This window comes from Lissotriton helveticus, chromosome 6 (genome assembly GCF_964261635.1).
Source record: "Lissotriton helveticus chromosome 6, aLisHel1.1, whole genome shotgun sequence".
Classification (NCBI taxonomy): domain Eukaryota; kingdom Metazoa; phylum Chordata; class Amphibia; order Caudata; family Salamandridae; genus Lissotriton; species Lissotriton helveticus.
The window spans coordinates 460,895,220-460,910,087 of NC_136067.1; positions in this window are offsets into that span (position 1 = coordinate 460,895,220).

The following is a 14,868-nucleotide window of genomic DNA, read 5'->3' on the forward strand; positions in this document are numbered from 1 at the left end:
TGACCCTCTAGACACAAACTCGTAAGATCGGTCTGGGGCCTTTTGACAGCGAGAGGTAGTCCTGCCTCACTGGAACACTAGCTAGGGGCCGCTGGCTGATGGGATAGTACCGTCTAACTGGCACCTTACACCCCTTCCCTCCAGCCCCCTGCCCTCCCTTCCGCCCCTCCCTCATCCTATATCTGCTGACACTATGCTATAGGCGGTCACTTTCGGGTAGAGGTCAGTGAACAGTTCCCATCTCTTAGATATCCCGATCATTGTACGCTGGGCTACCCTGCTATTTATATGCTGGGAAGGCACATTCGGCTAAGACTCAGGTTCCATCTCAGAGTATCCTTTCAAGAAGACGTGTAGACGAATGACGTAGGTGGCGGATGGCTTACTGCTTAATATTCTTTGTAGCCCGCACTTATACCATGGCGTTTACTTGTCATGCAAATGCTATTATGTACATTGAGGTATTTCCCGACAGCTCTATCTATGTTCTTTGTTTTTCTGCACTGGCAAATAATAAAGGAAGGTTAAAAAAAAAGAAAAAGAATGTTCTTATTTCTCAGTATTCATACTTGTATCAATAATAACAGGACGGTTTGGGATCATTTTAAAGCCCATGTGCATTTTACAGACATGTGGTGCCAAATGTATTATGAAATAAATGAATGGATTTATGTCATGGGAACAGCTGACATATCAACACTTAGTGCTCATTACGTGTGCCCTAGAGTGAGAGCTGTTAATTCAGAGCTAACGATGCCAGGGGGCCCACTGACTCCTGGTGAGCCTAATTAACTGAGATTACAGGTTGAACTCTAACAAATCTGTCAGTGATGAAGAGATAAGTGGTAAATACATTACAGTGCTGATTCGCAGCTCAATTTTATATTGCAATCTAAGTCAGCAATAAATGTATATCAGATAAATCTAGCCAGGGATGGGGTGACATTTCCACACCCCAGCTACTCCACATTGGCCAATATGTGGTTATATACTAATACGTACTAATTTTTCAGCCTTTGATAGCAGCAAGCAAGAGACATTCTAGAAAGATCAGAATCATTTCAAATACGAAAACCCTTTTTTATTTCCAGTTAGCTCCCGTGCAATGTTTTTGTCATAAACGCATGGGAAACATCATGCATTACTGTGAGGACGTAAAGTAAGTGCTCTCAAATAAGTTTCATGCCTTGTTGCACCGTCTCGGGTCACATTGTTCAGCAATAAATCACCGCAGCTCTGTGTTTGTACCCTGCTTTTGATCCTGGACTGATTTCATGCCAGGATCACTACATTAATCACTCTAACCATATATGTGCACGGTTGGTGCTCAATTTCTACAAGATATAGTTTAAGTTAATCTTTAAGGTCAGTAAAAAAAAGAGGCTCTGACGGCCCCCTTTTAGTTTTACACATTTAGAGAAATGCATCACTGAACACGCACACACTGAACTTGAGTGAGATTTTTAAGTCAGGTATTATGACTGATACGCGCCAGACGTGTGAACCAGCTAAAGTGAAAGAGCACGCATACCAGGCTATGTCATCACGTACATCCTCCCGAGTGTTCTGAACCGAGGTGGAAATGTGAAACTTGCCCCACGCCCTCTGTCAGATGGTTTCCCCATGTGTGTAAAGTACATTTGCAATGAAATAGGGGAACGGAGCTCACTGGCACAGCTTCATTTTGCCACATGATACGGGTAGGCACATTTTGTGCAGACTGGGAGATATATTTTTTAATTCATCAGCATTAGGTAATAATTGAGTTTCGAACGAAGAGTATGCTTATGTTAGGCTAAAGTCTTCTGAAATGTGTCCGGTAAAAATGCCCACTAATTACAGGAACATGAAGGTGTTGGTGCAGTAAGCATCAAAATCCCTGCACAACAGTCTGCATGTTGGTCCCCATCTGTGGGTTTTATCGGGTGCGATAAATATCGGCCCAGACTACTTTAAACGACGTCGTAATTTTTCAGCTCGGAGCTTTATATTTGCGGTGCAATGAGCCTCCTGTGCCACTGTGCAAACTGCATTATATCGTTCTCTGTTTAGTAGTTTCTTCCCTGCAGCAGCTCTGGCTTGTCTTAGGTGCCAAGCTTCCCATGTTCTTCTCGACCCTTGTCACGGAGTTTATCCTTTTGGCTTTTACCTTAGCCCACAGGTCTCATGTGCTGATCACTTCCGGAGAATGTCAGGAACTGTGTGCAACGGGGACCCTAGGTCTTTGTTTGAACATTAAAAAATATTCCAAGCTTAAATACGTTCATGAATTCCACAGAGCACATTTTGGACAGCAGGTAATTTTGTTTAGGTGCAAATGAGATTCCTGCCCATGTGAATGGGGTCACTTTCTTTCTTTCCGTCATGGCAGCAACTGGAGCCGGGGCGTGTGAGGGTGCGGAAGGGGGGACACATTATCTATGTTTCTACCCATATAGATAATTGTCACATATCCAGAAATGATATGTAACTTGCAGCAGTGCTTCTGACTCACGACATAGAGTTTTTGCTTCCACTGCCAATAGCTTTGGTTAATGACCGTGGTAAAAGCTCAGCATCAGGCAGTCTCAATTATTTCACTATTGGTTCTGAACCATAAGTGCTATTGCACTGTTATTACTGTGCAATGTGGTGATACAGTACAAAAGGCAAATACTTTACTATTGCACATCATTTCTTAACATTAGGTGCTTCTATGGGACATTTATTTGCAGGAGGCAGGGTCCCCAGCAGTATGAAGGGGCCCCAGATTGTTAACAAGCTGTTTTGCACAGCAATTTACAGCTGCGCCCAAATGATGGTGGTAACAGCTGTACTGCAATTTCCAACTCCGCAGCAGCTGAGAACAGCTTAGGGAGACGTAAACCACTTCATTATAGAGGCAACATATAAACTGTTACTAAAATCACTATTCGGCTATGCGCAAAAACCAAGATACCTTGAATAGTCTTCATTTTTGCTCTATATTTGTCTATTTCTATTTCTCCCCATATCAAAAGTCACACTTCAAACTTCACAATGTTAAAAAAGGGGACTCAAACAGAAAAAGGGACTCACTCTTTCTGTGCACAACAGACAGAACAGAACGTCTTAGACAATGATTTGCAACACATGAGGTGTTTCATCTCAATCAATCAGGGAACTGTAAGCAAGCTACTCACCCATGAGGGTCTCAAGGCACTGAGGGGAGGGTCCGCAGATGTGTTTAGCCATAGGGACAGGTCTTGAGGGTCCTTCTGAAGGTGTTCAGGGAGGGGGAGCGTCTGATATCTGCCGGTAGCTTGCTCCAGGTCTTGGCTGCAATGTGAGAGAAGGATCTTCTGCCTGCTCTGGCCGTGTAGATGTGCAGGGTTTCGATCAGTGCGAGGTTGGAAGATCGGAGGTTTCTTTTGGGTACGTGGAAGTTGATTATGTTGTTGAGGTATTTGGGTCCGTTGTTGTGTAGGCATTTGTAGGGGTGTGTGAGGATTTTTTAAGGTAGGTGTTGACTGATGTGTTCGTGTCAGGGGATGCCGAGGACCAGCCTGGCAGCGGTGTTCTGTATTGTCTGGATTTTATAGAGTAAGGACTTGTTGATGCCGGTGTAGAGTGCGTTTCCATAGTCCAGTCTGCTGGAGATGAGTGCGTGGGTGACTGTCTTCCTTGACTCATGGGGGATCCACTTGAAGGTCTTGCCGAGGATGCAGAGGGCGTTGAAGCAGAAGGGGTGGTACCAAGGACGAGGACTTCTGTCTTCTCGACGTTGAGCTTCAGGCAGCTGTTGGTCATCCAGACTGGGACGTCTTGCATTCCTTTCTGGAAGATGAGTTTGGCAGTGGTGGGGTATTTGGTGAGGGAAAGGATGAGCTTGGTGTCGTCGGCGTAGGAAAAGATGTTGAGGCTGTGTTGTTGGACGATGGCTGCGAGGGGGGCCATGTAGATGTTGAAGAGGGTGGGGCTCAGGGATGAACCCTGAGGGACTCCGCAGGTGATTTTCTTGGGGTTGGAGAGGAAGGGTGGAAGTCTGATCCTTTGCCTTGTTCCTGTGAGGAATGATCGGATCCAATCCAGCGCTGTTCCTTGTATGCCTGCGTCGTGTAGTCTGGCCACTAGTGTGCGGTAGGAGACGGTGTCGAAGGCCGCTGATAGGTCGAGTAGGATGAGGGCTGCAAAGTGGCGGTGGTCCAGGAGGGTGTGGATGTCGTCTGTGGCAGCGAGTAGGGCAGTCTCTGTTCCCAGGACACCCCCGCGCTGCACGGCCACCAGCTGTTGTGTGCGTGACTCGCCCGCCGCTGCTCGCAGCCTCGCTGAGCCTGCCTCACCGACCCCGCCCCCCGCCGTATTTTGCGTGCTCTGATCGTTTTTTCTTTTCTTTTGTCTCCCCGCATCTTGTGTACATTTTATTTGTATTTTGCCTTTGCCTGTATTTTGAATCTGCCTGTGCTGTATTCTTGTCTCCCTGCCCCCTATGACTGCCTGTGACTGCCTGCCCCGCTCCCCGCTTCCCGCCGCCGTGCCAGCGGCCACGCCCCCTTTTCCTTCTGTGCCCTCCTCGCCTCCCAGCTGCTCCTCCCTCCCTCCCACTTCGCCATAAATGGTGACCGCGCGGACGCGCAGCGGTCACGCGCAGCGGGCGCGCCGATTGCGCACCAAAGGTAAGCACGTTTGCGCCCGTCCGCGCCTGGACCGCGCCCAGCGCCAGGACCCCTGGCCCCCACTGACGCAAGACGACTCAACAGACCTACGACACCGCCGCCCTCAACGCACTCAATTCCGGCCGGAACCCCTCCTGCTGCTGGGCCGCCCTGAAACGCTTCCACGGACCCTTCACCTGCACAACCTGCAAGTTCACCTGCCTCCGAACATGCACCGCGCCCGCCAAGCCTAACTCCAGCAGCGACCTCAAGTGCATCCTGCTCAACACCCGCTCCGTCCACTGACACGCCGTTGAACTCTGGAACCTGCTCGACACAACATCACCAAACGTCGCCTTCCTCACGGAAACTTGGATGAATGCCTCCTCAGCCCCCGAAATCGCCATCGCCATCCCGGATGGATACAAGATCGTCAGGAGGGACCGCGTCAACCAGACTGGGGGAGGCATCGCCATCATCCACTTGAACACCATCCGCATCACGACCGACGCCGACGACACCTTCACCGCTGCCGAACAGCTCCACTTCCAGGTCCACACCAACCCAAAGACGACCCTCAGAGGCACCCTCATCTACAGACCCCCGGGACCACGCACACTATTCAGCGAAGACATCACAGACTTCATCAGCCCACACGCCATCCCCTAGGCCGACTACATCCTCCTAGGGGACCTCAACTTCCACCTGGAGAACAACAAGGACCGCAACACCACCAGCCTGCTGGACAACCTCGCCAACCTCGGACTCAAGCAACTGGTGACCACCCCCACCCACTACGCCGGCCACACGCTCGACCCCGTCTTCTCCTCCAGCAAGGACATCTCCTTCAGCCACGCCACCGGACTCCACTGGACAGACCACAGCTGCGTCCACTTCAGCTTCAGAAAAACCACTACCCACCACCACCCGCAACAGGTTCCTCACAGAAGCTGGAGCAAGATCACCGCCGAACAGCTCACCACCTCCCTCAGCCGGAACCCACCTGCCAGCACACCGGACCCCAACGAAGCAGCCCGCAACTTCACACAGTGGCTGACCGCCTGCGCCGACGACCTCCCACCACTGAAGAACCCTCCCAGCAAACCCAGAAGCAAGAAGGCCCCCTGGTTCACCGACGAACTCAAGGACTCCAAGAAAACCTGCCGCACCCTCGAGAAAGCCTGGCTCCTCGACCGGACCACTGACAACATGACCGCCCTCAAACACGCGACCCGCAAGCACCACAAGCTCATCCGGACCACCAAGAAGAAATCACTGAAGGATCGACTGGACAACAACGCCCACGACAGCAAGGAACTCTTCAGCATCGTCAAGGAGTTCTCCAACCCCAGCACCGGCAACAACGACATCACCCCGTCGCAAGACCTCTGCGACTCCCTCGCCTCATTCTTCCACCACAAGATTGCCGACATCCACAACAGCTTCGGGGCCCCCTCCTCGCACCCAACCACCGAACCAACGCACCCCACCGCCACCCTCCGCACCTAGACCGCAGTGACCACCGAAGACACAGCCCGCACGTTGAACACCATCCACTCCGGATCTCCGACTGACCCCTGCCCCCACCACGTCTTCAACAAGGCAGACTCCACCATCGCACCCCAACTCTGAGACATCATCAACACCTCCTTCGACACCGCCACCTTCCCGGAGAGCTGGAAGCATGCCGAGCTCAGCGCCCTACTGAAGAAACCAACAGCGGACCCCACCGACCTCAAAAACGTCCGCCCCATCTCGCTCCTCCCTTTTCTGGCCAAAGTCATCGAAAAGATCGCCAACAAACAGCTCGCCGCCTTCCTCGAGACAAATGGTTCCCTCGACCCCTCGCAGTCCAGCTTCAGAGCCAACCACAGCACCGAGACCGCCCTCCTCGCAGCCACCGACGACATCCGAGCCCTTCTCAACAACGGGGAAACAGCGGCACTCATCCTCCTGGACCTCTCCGCCGCGTTCGACACTGTCTGCCACCGCACCCTAGTCCAACGCCTCAGCAACACCAGCATCCAAGACAAGGCATTGAAGTGGATCATCTCATTCCTCGCCGGAGGAACACAGAGAGTCCGCCTCCCCCCGTTTCACTCCAAGGCCACCGAAGTCATCTGCGGCGTCCCGCAAGGATCATCACTCAGCCCCACCCTCTTCAACGTCTACATGAGACCTCTCGCAGCCATCGCACACCAACAAAACCTCAACATCATCTCCTACGCCGACGACACCCAGCTGATCCTCTCCCTCACCAGAGACCCGACACCGCCAGAACCAGCCTGCACGAAGGGATGAAAGACGTCACCGAGTGGATGAAGAACAGCCGCTTGAAACTGAACTCAGACAAGACGGAAGTCCTCATCCTTGGACCATCACCCTCCGCCTGGGACGACTCCTGGTGGCCCCCTGCCCTGGGCACCGCCCCCAAGCCAACAGACCACGCACGCAACCTGGGCTTCATCCTGGATTCCTCCCTCTCGATGACCAGACAAGTCAACGCCGTCTCCTCTTCATGCTTTCACACCCTCCGCATGCTCCGCAAGATCTTCCGATGGATCCCGACCGAAACCAGAAAGACGGTCACCCAGGCCCTCGTCACCAGCCGGCTGGACTACGGAAACACCCTCTACGCCGGAACCACAGCCAAGCTACAAAAAAGACTACAACACATCCAGAACACCTCCGCCCGACTCATCCTGGACATCCCTCGACACAGCCACATCTCCGGCCACCTGAGGAACCAGAGGATCACGTTCAGGCTCCTCACCCACGCACACAAATCTCTCCACAACCTGGGCCCCAAGTACCTCAACGACCGCCTGACCTTCCACACGCCCACCCGCCAGCTACGGTCCGCTAGCCTCGCCCTCGCATCCGAAGAGCCACCGCCGGAGGCAGATCCTTCTCCTACCTGGCGGCCAAGACCTGGAACTCCCTCCCCATCCACCTTCGGCTGACCCAGGACCACCTCGCCTTCAGGAGACAACTCAAGACATGGATGTTCGAGCAGTAGCGGCCCCCTTCCCCCAAGCGCCTTGAGACCCTTCCGGGTGAGTAGCACGCTATACAAATGTCATGATTGATTGATTGAGTCTCTGTGCTGTGGTTGCTTCGGAATCCAGATTGGGATGGGTCGAGGACCTCTTCAATGAATCGTATCAGTTTCCTGTTGACTCTTTTTTATGCAACTTTGGCTGCGCAGGGGAGGAGCAAGATGGGCCGATAGTTTTTGAGGTCGGTGGGGTCAGCTGTGGGCTTCTTGAGCAGGGGTCTGACTTCTGCCCACTCCCAGTCATCTGGGAAATTACTTGTTTTGAAGGTGGTGTTGATGATGCATTGTAGTTCGGGTGATATGGTGGCCGCGGCTCTGTGGTATATGTGAGGGGGGCAGGGGTCAGTGGGTGCCCCTGAGTGAATGCTTTTCATGGTCGAGGCAGTGTCTTCAGCCGTGATCGGTGTCCAGTTGGAGATGGTGGGCTGGCTGGTGTTTCTGGGGGGCGGGGGTCTGTCTGTGGTGCCTGGTGGATGGTCGATGAAGTTGTAATAGAGGTTTTTGATCTTGAGGTGAAAATAGGTTCCAAGCTTGTCGCAGAGGTCTTGGGATGGGGTGATGTCTGTGGGTTCGCTGCATGGGTTGATGAATTCTTGAATGACACTGAAAAGTTCCTTGGAGTTGGTGGAGTTGGCCAGGATTGTGTCATGGAGTTCCTTGGAGTTGGTCACCTTTCATCTGACTATACAAGTTGCATAAGTAGGTCACCTACTATCTTATACATGGAATAGCAATGTATCATCATGGAGCATACTTATAAAAGGTTTAGCCGATGCAAAGCAACAAACAAAGTTGCTGCACTCTATTGCATGAACAGTAGTGAGCTGAACTATGCCATATCTACTAAGATATGGTGCGCTTCAGCTCTATCCTTGTGATGGTGCACTTGAGATTGCCTAGCACCAATGCAGGCACCTTGCACCATAGTGTTAGGGTGCCTGCATTATGTGCAGGAGCATTTTTGTGGTCACCCAGGCCCTCGTCACCAGCCGTCTGGTCTACGGCAACGCCCTCTACGCCGGAACCACCGCCAAGCTCCAGAAGAGACTCCAGCGGATCCAGAACGCCTCAGCCAGACTCATCCTCGACATCCCCCGACGCAGCCACATCTCCGGACATCTGAGAGACCTGCACTGGCTCCCCGTCAACAAGAGAATCACCTTCCGTCTCCTCACCCACGCACACAAAGCCCTACACGACCAAGGCCCGAGCTACCTCAACAACCGCATCAACTTCTACGCTCCCAAACGCCACCTCCGATCAGCCAGTCACGCCCTCGCCGACGTCCCCCGCATCCGAAGATCGACAACAGGAGGAAGGTCCTTCTCCCACCTGGCCGCCAAGACCTGGAACTCCCTCCCGACCGACCTGCGCCTGACCCAAGACCACCTCTCCTTCAGGAAGAAGCTCAAGACCTGGCTGTTCGAGCAGTAGCAGCACCCCCCCCCAAGCGCCTTGAGACCCTCCGGGTAAGTAGTGCGCTATATAAATGCCCATGATTGATTGATTGATTTGTGCAAGCCGCAACTACATATTTATGAGGCCACGCAAAGCCACATTGCTAGGCTTTAAATGGCCTTAAAGATATGGATTAAGACAAGGCAGCTCAAATCGCTGCATTGCCTTACTCTGCAATAGGGAGGCATTGCATGGGCGTTGCAGTGGGTGTTCCCACGCAACGCCTATGCATCCCCAGATTTACATGACCGTGTAAATGTTTGGATGCACCCAAACCCACTCATTCCCAGTAGAGGCACAACTAGGAGAAATAGCTTTACTTCTCCTTGCTTTTTCTTTTAGGTATGCTGCATTTTGCCACCAGCAGGTCATCGATATACAGCACAAGAACTGATCTGTAGGGAATAAGCAGAGGTTCAAGATTCTTCTTTTTAATATCTGATTGAAAACGGTTGGCTTTCTGCATATCCCTGTGGAACTCGGCACCCTGCCAAAACTCTCTCTCGGAACAAGAACGAGACAAGAATTGGCTGACTTAGTGCAATGAGATGGAAAAAGAAGGCCTAGCCGAGATCCACAATGGTAAACCACTTTGCAGTGCAAGGGATTTGGAAAAGGATGGTGGCTAGATTCAGTACCTTAGGATAACATAGAAAGTCAATGCTGTTAATCTTCTGAAGATCTTGCACAATTCGATATTTACCACTAGGTTTCTGCAAACCCATACAGGCTTTAAATAATTTCTCTTAGAATCCTTCTCCTCAACATGCTCTCAATTACACTCATTATTCTAGGCAACTTTTTATGAGGTCAAATTATATGGTGATGTTCTCGGATACACAGCATTAGGTTTTACTGTAATTTGCACTGGTTCTGCACCTTTTATTAGTCCAATATATTTCCCTGTAATATCACATACTTCTGGGTTCACGTTTAAAAAAACAAATCAGGTGGCAAGTCATCTACTGTTCTCATTGGATACATTCCCACAACTGTTTCTTGTCGGGCCATTTTAAATTCAAAATCTTAATCATGCTTTTGATACTCAACTTCAGCCGGTGTACAGTAAATAGTTCGATTTAACTTGCAAAACAGTTCTCTCCCTAAAGATTTACAGGACTAGAATTACAAACAACAAACTGATGTTTTTCCTTAAATTAATCTATTTTTACAGGAACTTTTTCATGAAATACGGTTTGTTATCTGTTGATTTGTAACTCCTACAGCTTGGATCTTCTTTCCCGGGAGGAGTAGGTCTGGGACTTCTGCTGTTTTAACAGTGGAACAGGTTGCTCCAATGTCGATAAAAAATGACACTTGATCGCTGTTAACTTCTCCTTCTGTAAATGGTCCACTCTGGTCTACCTTTGGACTGTGTTAGGATTGAAACATAACATTGTCATATTACTTATATTTTACCCAATATTATGTTAGCAGCTAATACTTTATATTTGCATACTGTATATTTGCCCTTCAGCATGTCGACTACATTGATTGGTTTGTGGGAACAATATACTGGTGATATAGCTCCTCAAATTATTTATGACATTCAAGACCGTTTTTATTCAGTTGCTATGGCCCCTACAGAAGTTTTCAAATAATGTTGGGATACTTCTTGGTTGTCGGAAAAGATTATATCACCAAACTCTGACTACTGTGTCCCAATTTCCGATGAGAGAGGTGCATCCTGTTTTTCACCCAGAGATCCCAGAGCAGCATAAACAGAGAGGAGATGTTGCTCAGCAGAGGGTAGGGGCTCGTTTTCAGGAGCAGTGGGTCCACACCCCATGGAAGAGAAGTGGGGTGCTTGCTCTTAATAGTCAATTTTGGACCCTAGGAAAAATCCTACTGCATATTATAAAGAATTAACAAAGGCTGCCTCCTCATCAGGTATGACTTTAGCAGACATTGAAATGTTTTTCGGGCTTTTGGTGCCAGGGGATATTTGGTGGCAGGTGCATAGGCAGGATCATGTGCAGAACCAGGTGGCACTTTGAATGAGATTAAGGCATGGGATTCTCTTATCCCACTTAGACAAGTGGATTGGGACAAGTTAACGGCATGTCGTCAGAAGAAAAAGGAGAGTGTGTCTGATTTTTTCACTCGTTTTGAAGGGGTGTTTTTGGATTTCGGTGGGCCGAATTTGTAAGTCGAAGGCGGTGTTCATTTGTTTGTGACCAGGTTTGTTACAAATTTGCTTCCTGAAATTGCGGCTCAGCTGCAAGCTTCTGATAGTACTTGGACTACTTCCTCCCCTTCAGTGATATTGAGTATGGCTCAGTATTATGAGCATTTAGAAAATGAGGAAAAGGACAAGGTGCAGAAGAAGAGTAAGGATTTGAAGACAAGAGGGGCGCTAGAGGGCGCACTGCAGTATGGCCGCACTGCCGTGAGGCTCCTGCCGCCCGGAGCTTCTATCCGTGAATTGATCCTTTTGACCGTCGCCCATCCCTGCTTTGACCCCGGATTCTGGCTGGGGGAGCTGCCGGCCACACTCGGTCCGACTCCTGTGGCGATTGGAGCATGTTGACCGGAGATACGGGGGCTTGAAGTTCCTCCCGCCGGACACCCTGGAGGACGGGTGCTCCGTGGTCCGGCGTCCCTGCCAACTCCAGACCGCGGCTTTGCACGTGTGGTAGAGGCCCTGTCCCCTCCCCCTCTGAGCTTTTTATCCGCGGCTGGACTCTCTGCCGAAGCGGGCGATTGGGGCCACTGCCTGTGACCCAGGGAGGCTTGTGTGGAACATTGGTGCAGACGTCGCACCGGACCCCGGAGGTGCAGCGCGACGGGGCAACGTCTGCGGTCCGAGGTGAGAGGCGGCCATTATACAGGCGGGAGTGGCGGGGTGTTCACGCCTGCTCGTGCCCCCGGCTGTGGAGTTTATACGTCCGCTGGGACAGCTGCCAGCGACGTGAAGCGGTGGGCACAGCGTGAGCTACAAGGGCTGGAGGCGGCTGCCCGGACATTTATTGGCGCCTTATTCATCACGGCGGTGGCTGGGCTGCGGAGCTGGCCAGTGTCGATGGCGCCTGCTGCTGAAGCGCTGCTTTTTTCCTTTTCCTTTTCCTTGTGCGTGGTGGCACCTTCTTGCTGTCTAACCTTTTGACTGCTGTTTCCTGCCTTGGGCCACGAGCTCTGTGATCCGGAGTGTGCTGCTTGCTGTCTGTGGGACATCGCTGGTGCAGGTCTATGCGTGCCGCCCTTGGTGCAGCCTTTGCGTGGCGCTGCTCTCCTTGCGCTATGGTGTGCTATGCTTAACTACTGCTGTGCCCCCCCGGCCTACTTTTGCCTATAGCCTAGGGTGCTCTCCTCTGCCACTACAGGGGCGGCTGGCTTTGGATCTCTTGGAGCGGTCTAACCCCGTAGCAGAGCCACAACATTGCGTGGCTGGCCGGACATTCCACGCTGTTCTGGGGCTGGTGTGCGCTGTGTGTTCTAGCCGGTGGGACACTCTGTTGGGGGCCCGTGGCTTTGGACCCTGCAGTCTCTTGGCTTCTCATCGTGCACTGCTGTGGGAGCTACCACACGCTGAAAGCGTGTTATCATGGGGAAACCTGACAACAAGCAGCCTAAGCTGTCCTTTGATTCTGTGGCGGCCAGGAGAGGTGCTCGTCTAGTGCAGGAGGCCGGGAGTTCGCGCTCCCCCCCCCACCTGCCGCTGATATTGCTCCGCAGCCTCCCACCCCAGACTTTCAGCAAATGATGCAGGAGATGCGGCAGGTTTTTGCCACTATTGTGGATAAAGTGGACAAATTATCCTCGCGCATGGATGCAGTGGTGCAGAAACTGGATGTGCATGAGGAACGCCTGACCACGGCCGAGCAGCGCATCTCGGATCATGACGACACTGCCGCCGCCCATACCACCCAGCTGGCAAGAATGGACAATATCCTGCGGGTAATAGCCGCTAAGAATGAGGAGTTGGAGGCGAGAAGTCGGCGCAACAACATACGCGTGGTAGGCATGCCGGAGACGACAAATGTGGGGAAAATGGAGACGTATGTGGAGAGACTCCTGGTTGGCGCGATTGGCACGGAGGCGTTCTCTACACAGTTCATTGTGGAACGGGCGCACCGCTCCCTTGGGCCACGCCCGGCCACGGGGGCTGCACCGCGCCCTATCATTGCCCGTCTCCTGAACTACCGGGACCGGGATGCTGCTCTCCGGGCGGCTCGCACTAATCGTGCGCTTTCCTTTGAGGGGGTCAACTTCACCATATACCCTGACTTTACGCCGATGGTGCAGGAGCAACGGCGTAAATTCCTGGCGGTCAAGAAAAAACTTCGTGACCTGCAGGTGGACTACGCTTTACTGTATCCTGCTAAGCTGAGGGTGACTCATCAGGCTAAGCAGCATTTTTTCACGAATCCGCAACACGCGGAGGACTTTGTACAGCACCTCAAGAGGGAGCGGTCTGCGCATGACCGGCAGGAAGTGGAGGAACGGGAGGGCCACCGCTCAGCGGGCGAGGAGGAGGACGTTTGAATGTGTTGCTTTCGGCACGACTGCTGTGGTGCACGCTGTGCACGGACATTCGTATAGCTGCTCTTGTGGCCTAGGCTCTTCCGGCCTTGTACTGTTGGAGGTGGACGTGAGGGTGACCGTTTTGGTCCGAGTGGCCGCTATTGAGGGTCACTGAGGGGGCGATGGTTGATGACATTGCTGTGCTCCGGGCACCCACCCCCACGCTGCGCCTGGGCCGTGTATGCGCCCTGTGGGTCGGAGTACGGCGTAGTGTGTGGGAGTGGTGATGTGCACCTCTGGTGGGCACCCCACCGGGAATGCCCCATTACTTTTGAGTTTCTTTGTGAGATTGACTTGTTGGTTGACTGGACGGATGGATGGAGGGAGGGGAGGGTGGGTGCTTGAGGGTCCTGACGGTTTGGGGTTGGTCAGGTGGGTGGGGAGGGGGGACGTTGTGTTGGCGGCGTGTGTTCCACTTGATCCTTGTGATTGTGTTGAGGTTGGCTGCGGCTGTGTGTCTGTCCTGGCGGTGACCTGGGATTACTGTTCTGCTCCGTCCTCGGCCGTGCCGGGCCTAAATTGTTCTGTTGCGTGCGGAGGGGGGACTGATTTGTCTGCGCATTGTGGCCATGGTTGCATGGGAGGCGGCGTACGAAGGCGGGCTGCTCCTGGGACACTCATGGTCATTGCTGCTGATACATGGTGTGTATGTCACGTGTTACCTTTTGAGCTGTCTGCGTGCCTGTTGCACGGATGTTGTTGTTTGGGGTTGGGAGGGGGGTGTCTGGTTTGTTGGATTGAAGATGGCAGGGGTGATTGTGGTGTGAGGTTGTTGGAGAGGTTGGTGTGTGCGATGGTACCGTTCCACTACCTTGCCCCGAGAGAATGGGATGGTGCGCTGCTTGCATATGCCCCGTTGCACATTGATCACGGGTGATGTCGATTGATGCTATGGATAAGATATCGATCTTGTCTTGGAATATGAGTAGACTCAATGATGCCAGGAAATGTCGTAATGTACTACATTATTTGGATAGACATGCAATACAAATAGCTCTGCTGCAGGAAACGCATCTGCGACGTGTGCCTGCTCCTACGTTTGGAGGGAGGTGGGCTGCAGTGCGGAAATTTGCATCGTACTCCTCGTATGCTCGTGGGGTTGTTATACTTATCAAGAAGTCGCTCTCCTTTCGGGAATTAGGGTCACATGTGGACCCTGAAGGGAGATATGTGTTGTTGTGGGGGAGGCTTGGGCAGGTCACTGTGCTCTTTGTC